Here is a 10,128-nt window from a genome sequence, read left to right on the forward strand (position 1 = left end):
CCAAGGTACAGCACTCCAGGCCTCTGCTAAAAATCTCATTTCCCCCCCACGTATAAGTAAGATTACCATAGATCAATATCATAATCCATTAACATGTTATTTAACTAAAAATACCTCAACACCCTAGAACTAAGACAAAGCCTGAACAAAGTCAACACCGTAAATGATATAATTTCTTCCCTCTTCTTGTTTCGTAAGTGTTGTCTAGATTCAGTAAGATCCTGCTTAGGTGATGCCCATAAAGCTAATCAGAAGGACCATGGCTCATATTTTAAGCTCTTTAGAACTGTCTCTCTTCCTTTGCACCTCTCTGGTGCTGCACACCTAATAAACAATGTGTTTTAAATAAAAGCTGCATTGAGTTCAGTATTCTCACGTTCCCATTTATTCAGACCAGTACTGCAAGCGTCTTACTGTTCTATAAGGTATGAAAGTTAAATAAAGACACTCGCTATGATCCCATCACCTTGAAGACTGTTAGGCATTTCTAGGAAGCTGTTTTCAATGAATTCTCCTGCTTGCTGACTTTCAGCAAAAATTGGCTCACAGTAATGAACTCATCTTCTCCCTGGTAATTCAGAAAGAATAAGAGTATAAAGAGCAATACGTGTGGGTATTTCCTAGGAGAGCTAATACTTAACATTTGCTGATACGATTTTTTTAAATACCACTTGAGATATGATAGACATATGCAGTTGATAGACTTATGAGTTGCCCTCATTAGACACCACCTTTGTTTTATACACAGAATGTTAAGGATTCAATTAAGGATCCCATATCAGGTCTGGCATAGCTATGCTTAGCAAAGGAAAGAAAAGGTGACTTGCCCCCCTCTCTAGGCTTTCTAGTTTTGGAGCTGGCCGAGGATTAATGTGATCAACTAGCCATTTCAGGAGCAGAGATTAGCCAGAGGTATAACCCCTTCTCCAGTCGCATCCCTTATTCCAGAAGACTGCAAAAATGGTGGCATCAGGATGCAGTGCAGGGAAAGGCAGGCAGGCCTTACAAGGAACTTGATAACTGACCCCTCTCTTGCTTGTTAGTGCGGCCCTATGCGAAACTCAGAATCATGATCTGATCCTGCAAGGTGCTAAGGGGCTAGTTGCCACCAATGCTGAACACCTCTATGTAGGCAAGGTCAGGAGGAATAAAGGGTATTCCACACCTCAGAGGATCAGGTCCTTACTGCCCACTAATTATTATCCAGATGGCATCAGTCATTTCTCCTCATCTCCATACTTTTTAGGCTATAAAGTCATGAATTATCCCAGGTAGAAACTGGAAAGAAGAGATGCTTTGAGGGTTCCAGAAAATGAATCATTTGTCTAAAGTACTCATCGATGTACCTTTTCCATTTAAAACTAAAAACCCAACCAGCAGCACTCGTGCCTCCTTCCAATCGATAGGGAGATTTGCATTTGTCCTCCTGGAGGAATCGCTGCTGGGATCTTGGCCAGGGAGATCGATAGAGGGAAGCCAGAGTGAGGCTGGAAAAGAAGCAGCAGAGAGCTTTCCCCCAGGGGAAAGTGCAAAACACTGGAGAGAGGCAACAATTATTGTAATTGGAGGTAATGAGGCTGAGGCGCCAGCTCCAGATCTGCTTAACATCACTCAATACAGAGGCAGACACCAGCCAAGCCCAGCCCAGTCCTGTCTGTCCAGTTCCCTGCCTACAGCCCAGATCCAGGCTGCCCCACAGCTGCAGCTGCAGCTGAGGCTCTCACCCCTGATGGCAGACTTCTTGGCTGCAGCTTTCTTGCCCAGCTGCAGCACAGCCACTCACAGGGCAGGATCTCTTCCTTGTGTTAATAATTCATTGGCACTACTTTTGCTGAAGGTTGTGGTTACCTAAGGACCCAAAGGGAAGGGGGTTGGGAGCCCTGTTATTCTTGGGGCTATGTTCTTTCTGTCACAGGTACTTCTCTGGCCCCCATCACAGTAGTGTCAGAGTGCTTCACATTCCCCCACGAGTTCATCCTCAGTGTACAGGAAGTTTATGGCAGAGAAATTAATTGAACCCCAGTCTGCCAAGTTCCTAATCCACGAATCATCCTTATTTTCTACATCAGCAACATCCCTGGGTTGAAGGACATGCCTTTTTGTTCTCCCCAGGCCTCTGTCTTTGCTATTTGTCTGGGCTTTGGGGAAGGATTCATTTCGATATAAGGCAGAAGCAAACTATTTCTGGAGGTCAAACAGTTATCTAAGATAGCAATTCTCAGCCAGGGTGCTGTGGCACCCCATGGTGCCTTGAGATCCATTCAAGGGTGCCACACAGTGTTAGCACTGTTAGGTATGCAAGCATCATTCCCAGGATATGCCCAGAGATTTAAAATAGGAATCCTTAGTGTTAAAATCATTCTGCCCTGGTGTGGTCTTTCTGAGTTCTTTGCAACAGAAAAAGGCTTCTATACATTTTCTGTTGTCAAAAGCGTGAAAGCTAAGAGCTGGTGTTTCCTGTGGGTTGCCTGGAGTCTAGCAAGGTTAAGAATCACTGGGCTAGTAAAATGGATATTGCTGACCTGTGGGTTACTTTGTGTCACTATCTCGTGATGAGCAATGTGTCAATATCTCCATTAATACCTTTTTGAGCGAACATGCAAATCAGGTAAGAAAACTGACATCTCATCAGGCCTTGCAAAAATCTCTGAAGAGGTTTGTGAGTTTTCAGTCAGGATTCTTTTTGGCTGTAAGCAGACCTCTTATTTGAACTGACAATGATTGTCCTAGGATTTGACCTGAATAAAACTGGTGTGGCACAGTCCTGTACACAGGAAGCCGTTCCAAGTTGCATTGCTGCTCTTTTGCCAGGTGGTCAGTGAGAGCGCACAGCCTGGCAGGCCCTGAAATGAATTGCAATAACAATTCAGCCGGACAACAGGAAATCCCAGGAAAAAGTAGTGCATTTTATCCAGCATACATCAGAAGGACTTGAAGCAGGATAATGGACATGTGCATCCGTAAGATTCCAAGACAAAATACTTTCTCCCAGGACAAATGCAATGTCTGTTTGTAGCTTATGCGATGCAAAGATGCCCTCAAAGATTAGTTCCAACTAAGAGATTTTTTTTGCTTGCATTTCATTGCCCTTACCCCAATGTTACCTCCACTGGCTTCAGTGCAGTTACTCCTCATTGACAGCTGTGTGGGGAAGAGGAGTATCAGGTTGAGAACGAGGTTCTAGGTCGGGGGTGCCAGAATATGGCACGTGAAGGCATTTGGCACACATGCCTCAGGGTGGATGGTGGGAAAGGAGCCAGGGCTGCGCTGCCACAAGGATTGGGCCCTTTCACAGCCCCTCTGCCATCCACCCCAGCACACCAACATCTTACGAGATGATGTAGTTGTGGGTGTTTTTGACACCCTGCCCAAAAACATTGTTGACCCCTGTTCTAGGTCTTGACTTCCCTTTTTTGCAGGACTCCTGAAGGAACAGAGACAGAAGATACTAGGATCCTTTTTAACCTCCCGTTGAGAGGACAAGGACTAGTCAGTCCACATTTTTTTGTTAAATTCCATTGACAATGGGAAGAAAAGCACTGTTTGAAAGGTCATCTCCACTTCAAAGGAGAAAGCTACCTTTCCATTATGAGCTTGTTGTGGTGATACTGTCCACTCCTTCAGCAAGATCAGGGAAGTTAAGATGCCACCCACGCTACTGACATACCTCATAAAAAATATGTAGATTTCTTTGATAGCTCTAGGAACAATAATAGGCACAAGCATACACTCCTACATATTTGATCTTTTAAAATAAGTTAAAATAACCATGAGAAGTTCCTAATGTATAGTCTGACCAAAAGAACTGGCCAAACTTTGCCACACAAGTCCTCAGTTCAGCAGGTTTTAGCTTTGTTGCTTACTAAATTGACCTAAATACTACAGCTGTGGATAGGAGAGGGCTCTGAAATATGAAACGGAGTCATGGATTCCAAACTCAGGAGTACAGGTGGAGCTAGGGTTTGGGCCAATGTTTTAAAACAGAAAAGCACAAAAAAAGAGCAGGTGGTCTGCAGGTTCATGTACAATTTTATGCTCTTTTAATTCATCCCTAGTTTTGATTCAAAATATAAATATTTTTGCCACATTACCTCAACGTAGGGATATTGTTAGACACAATGTCAGGCCTATCTGCTCAGTGCAGGGCCCATAGAAAAGTCTCCAAAATGAATCTTCTAGCTTTTTGCGGACTAAAGTCAAACCCTTAATAATTGGTAAAGGAAAGAGATAGTAGAAAATGTATTGAGTGATTATTATTGTTTGGTCTCAGGGCACAGGGATATGCACAAGTTATTACGAAGCAAAAGAGGCAAGTATTCTTTTGCATCAGCTACTTCTCAGTAGCTGACCAATCTCAGTGAGATTCCAGTGGTCAGTCCATATGCCTGTAAGCTAAACCTGAGTAACTTACCCCTCAACAAGAGAAGGCAAAGCAACTGTGCCTTGGGTTTTGACTTACCATGTGATAAAACCATGCACATAGGCAGTTACCACAGAATAGCTGACTGGCAGTGAAGTGCAGGCACGCTTTGCCCCTCAATAAGTTGTTTAGCGTCTCATTTTGCCTGATTCTGTCCAAACATAGTATGGGATTTTCCCTGCTCCAGATGGAGAGATTCCAATGGTCAGATGTACGGTTTGTAAACCTCGGTGAAGGTTAAAATGAGGTTTAAACAAAAGTTTGGGCAAAATTAAAATATGAATAAAAAGCTAGTCAGTCTTAACAGGAGGAGATGGAGACAGGTCAGGTCTGTGCCACATGATAATAGACAAGGCAAGAATTCACAGCTGTTTCTTGTACAGGTGCAAACTGATGTAGTGCACTGGAACATATACCAGGCATGTCCATTGTTTGTTCGTCTCTTTGGTGCCTCCTTTTGGCTGAGTTTTGCCTGGGAACATCAGTGTCTTAATCTAGACAATTGCTGACTGTTGGCTGTGGCTCTGTGCCAGGCCCTCCTCTCCAGAGTCCAGGAGAACATCGAACACTAGCTCTGCCAAAGAATTCAGGGGTCACCAAGGGCATTGAAAAGCCTTCCAATGCCCTTTCTTCCTTGGGGTAAGAATGGGCTCTGCAGATTACAGAAAGGATGGATATGGCCTTTTTTGTTTCCACAGGGGACAGGACTAGGAGCACAGGCCTCAAGCTTCAGCATGGGAAATTTAGGTAGGAGATTAAGAGGAACTTTCTGACTATGAGAATGGTCAAGCATGGAACAGGCTATATGGAGAAGTTGTGAACTCTCCATCCTTGGAATTTTTCAAAAGGAGGATGGACAGACACTTGGCTGGGATGGTTTAGTCAGGGAGGATCTTGCCTTGAGCAGTGGGCTGAACTAGATGGCCCCTTGAGGTCCCTTCCAGCCCTACTTTCCTTTGACCCTTGTATGATCCTCCACCACCTTCCGAGACAGAACTTGGGACCTCAAATCACATGGAGGTCTCCTTGCACACATGGTGTACACAGCACTCTCCCTAGTTGGTCTGAATATATTATTTGATCATCATCTAACAGCCAGCCTTTTACAGAAGGCATTTTCAATTGCTGCATTTTTCTTGGAAAGATTTTTATAAAACTGTTTTTTCTAACTATTGTCTGCTTCGTACAGTGAAGCCTGTTTTAAAGGCTACGGGGGGACCTGCAAAATCAGAAATTGGCTCTACCAAACAGTGAACAAAAGATGGAGCACAACAGCGCACCTAAGTGGACACTTAAGACAAGTAGCTGCCAGGTGGCAGTGGTCCGGAGGGCAGGTTGCACTGTAACCAATTCCTTCATTATAGAAAAGTCATTTGTTTGGAGAAGCCAGGACCACTTAGGATATTTATTCTGGGGCCCAGCATATTGCAGCTGTTGTCATTTGGTTTGCTTGAGAGGGGTTTCCTAAAGAATAAAGTATACAAACATTGCAAAGTAGCTGTAAGTGTTTATTATCTCAGCTGTGCAGCTGGTGGTTCAGCCAGCCAGATCTGTCACTTTCACACCACGTGTGTTTCTTGCCCCCTAGTGGTAAGACGTGTGGTAGCAAGCAGGTAATGGGTTGGCAGAGGTCTGCAGGATGCCATCTGAATGGAAACCATGCCTTTTTAGGGCACCCCCAGGTATCCAGCAACCTTATGGGGGATAGAGTTATTCTTAAGGCTTGTCTACAGAGAAAAGATAAACTGCCAGTACAGTAAAAAACACTGAGCCTTCTCTAGTGCAAACACACACACGCTCTGATACAAGGATGCTTTATCCCAGTATTGGTGTTTTTGTGTGGTAGAAAGAATGCATTATCCCACTATAAGGAACCTTTATAGTAATATAATTGCTTCTAAATTAGGGATTGTAATTTAACTATTTCAACAAAAAGCACACTTATCAAATAGCTAGAGCAGCGCAAAACATATATGTGCCCTAAGCCTCAGATTAGCTCTTCCCCCAGCAGAGAAGCGCAGTAAGAAATCCTGGTCTAAGTATTACACATCAGCCTGATAACCACGAAAGTGGCATGTATCAGGATTTATAAACTGCATCAAAGAAAGCATGCTTCACATATCAGGGACAAGAGAGACAGTAACAGAACAGATATCAGGAGACCCTCACTAGATAGCCAGCATTAGACTTTAATGGTGAGAAATCATAAACCATATTTTGAGCAAGTATCTACTGCAGCATAGATGTCTGTGACTGTCACTGGAAGTGGAGGCCCAAAGCTCTTATATTCAGCAAAAGGATGACAGCTAAGAGGACACCGGGAGTAGTGGAGCCAGGGATGGGATTGGCAGAAGTGATGTAAAATGAAATTTTAAAAAAGCAAATTCATACTTGCAAAAACACACTAGGAGGCTGATAAAGAGATAGATGGAAAGAAGTTCACAGTATTAAAGAGGTAACAAAGTTTGTGTGCAACTGAAATGTGATGCAATAAAATGCAGGTACATGGATACAACTACTATTGCCAGTAACCGCTACAGAGAATGTTAAAATGAGACATCGGGGCCACGGAGGGCAGTGTGCCGAAGGAGCAAGCTGACAGACAGGAGTAATGGTTATTCTCAGCACTTTCATAGATCAATTCTTAATTTTAAAAGTGCATTATAGTGTGACTACAATAATAGAACATAAAAGTCAGCACAGAAGCTGAATTGCTTGGATTGCATCACAGTATGAACGCTTCACATGTGTTTCAGAAACAAGCCATCTCTGAAGTTTGCAGCACAGTTCTACAGTCACTTGCACTGGTCTGGGGACTAAAAATATCAGCTTAAGTAGGGCTACAAAACAATAGCCTATAGAGGATGCCATCTAGTGGTAATTTATTCAACTGCTCACAGACCTTGATCCCTTTAAAGGTGACAATCTGTGGTAAAATCAACATGTTACTTTCCTAGCACTTGGAGATACATAGATGAAAAATGCATAAGGGACAAGATTATTATTGCTTCTCCACCTGCACAGTTGTGAACCTCTTTCTTACCTTGGGTGTTGCAAGATTGTTTCTAAAGCACCCGGGATTGTGTGCACTTTGTCAGTGCAAAGTATGATTTTGTGCCAAGTTATGCATGCTCAAGGCCAAACTTAACCTGGCAGCCTCTGGGACAAAGTTCAGCTACAATGAACTGACTAAGTTGTGATGTGGCAGCAGCTGAATCTAAGTTGGTCAGAAAATGGGTGGCAGTGGTTGGACACCTCGACTTCATCTTGGAGCCACCTCTTAGTTTCTATTCTTACAACAGAACTGCTTCCTATTGCACTCACTCCTCACACTGCACTGCCTGTTTTACTCTTGAATTTATACCACCTTCGGACCCAGATCAACTGACTCAGCTTTGTTTTGGAATTTTAACTCTTGCCTGCTTTTCTCTCTACTAGATCGCACGCCTATGTTATGCTGCTCTGCTTTTTAATTGGTTTATCTCAATATCATGTGGTTAGTTAGCAGTTAGTTTTCCTTGGCTTTTGTTTTTTTGTTATTCATCTAAGACATATGTTAAGGCTGCTTCTCTCATCTTATCCTTTCCCTTGGTTTCTAGTTCGGGTGAAATCATGATGCTGAATTTGAGACAAACACAAACTTTTATTTTTGCCGGGCAGGGGGGCAAGGGAGGGCTAAGATGATGGACATGTGGAAAGTTTTACTCATTTCAGGTGACAGCCCACTTCCCAAGCGGGGCCAGGGCCCTCAGGCCCCCACATAGTCGACCTCCTTTGATTTGAGAAGTCTCTGAACTGGGGCTCAGTTGCCAACTCAAGACTCAGCTGGGTTGTGAGGGAGGAAGCAGTTATCTGGACACAAGAACTTAACACAGAGAAATAGCAGTTGAGCAAGGAAAGGAGCTTGGTTTGATAGAGGTGACTGGACATTAAAGATCTGCTCACATTCCTACATTTGGCATGAATTTTCCACATAAGTTTGGACAAATCATCTTTCTTCATATTGGGGCAATAACTTACTGGCTTGAGAAAGTACTGCAGGCTTACCTGGGGTCTGGGTGGAGGGTGGTGTTGGAGCACAAAAAAGAAAACAAACAAAATTAGTTGGATTTGTGCCTTTCTTCTGTTTAGCATATTTGTTATGAGTCCCTCTGGAGAATTAGCTGTGATATAACTCAGCAATACACTCTTTGTGGAGCTCAGCTATTGCACAAAATGCCTTACCCTGAATAAAGGACCTGATTCAGAAAAGGGTCTGTATCTGGGCCCAGCACATGAAAGCACTTCACTTCTGCAGCAGAAGTGTCTGAATCATTTGCTGCTCCCACTGAGGTGTGTTTGCACAGCTAAATGAAGGTGTAATGGTAGCCTGGTAGGCGTAGCCATGCAAGCTTAACAGCAGCACTGATATGTCAGGATGGATCTATAAATCCAGTAGGGGCCCTAAGGACATACTCTGGTTCTTAAGCCATGCTGAATCCCATTTTGTTGCATTTGACTGCTGCTGTTATCTATTCTTGCCAAATTAAAACTCAGATGCATATAAACACCTGTACTTAGAGTCACATATTTTTAAATGATTTTTACAGCCATAAAATAAACTCATCCTGCCTCTCACCTTCACTCTGGGAACACTGAGAGAAATTTAAACTAAGTCTCAATCTTTTAGGACATAGTGACAGAGCGGTTAAGGCATTTTGCTGCTGATCCAAAGGTGTGAGTTCAGGCCTCACTCCAGACTCTTGCCAAAGGCTGTGACCAAGTCATCCCCGCTGTGTGTGGGCATTTGGTCATCAGGCTAGCCAGATGCAATGATAAATGCTCACTGCTTTGTGGACTGTTTTTTTAGAGGCATGGCATGCTGTCCCATTACCACATCAGTCTAAAAAGCTGTGAGGGACTGGGATGGACCTTGCACCTGGATGGGTCCTTTACTGGCAGCATCCCTCTTCATTTCTGTTCAAAATTTGGTTACATTTGTAGCCAGGGTCCACCTGGGGTGTGTGCCCTGTCCTCCGATGACAGTGGTGGTGGTCAGGCAGGGTGCTGAGGAAGGGGTCAGCTGCTACAGCAGCTTCCTCCCTGCTCTACAGAGCTAGGCCAAAACCAAATACTTAACTATGTACAACTTATTGCAAGAATAAATACAGATGCTTGATATAAAACATGGAATATTTACAAGGCTTAACATATAATATGATATATAATATTCCACAATTCACATATAATACCAAATATGAACCAAATAACTTACAACCTATACAACACAATTAACACAGGGATAGTAACTTAACCATAATATTTCTTTAAACCTTCACAAATAACAATACAATACAATCTCTCCCAAACCCTGCTGGTCCTCCCTAGTGAGTTTATAGACGGCTATCATGTCCCACCTCAGCCTTCTCTTGTGAAAGCCGAACAAGTTAAGGTCCTGTAGCCTCTCTTCATAGGGTCTGCCCTGCTGTCCCCATGTTAGAAATGGAATATTGTTAGAAATGCGCAGCTTGCATCTTGCACCTGATAAGAAAGAAATACTGCCCAAGGCTCCTTTCTCCTCTCACCCACCTTAGCCTTTCTCATGCTGATTACAGAAGCTGGAATTCAACTGCCTGTGGCCTTGGGGTATGAACTGTTAATGAACTGTTGTGGTTTTGAGCATGCTTAATGAACTGTTGCATATTTACCTCTCCGCCCCGCATACTTAA

The sequence above is a fragment of the Crocodylus porosus genome, unplaced genomic scaffold (genome assembly GCF_001723895.1).
Source record: "Crocodylus porosus isolate Cpor-Errol unplaced genomic scaffold, CroPor_comp1, whole genome shotgun sequence".
Classification (NCBI taxonomy): Eukaryota; Metazoa; Chordata; order Crocodylia; family Crocodylidae; genus Crocodylus; species Crocodylus porosus.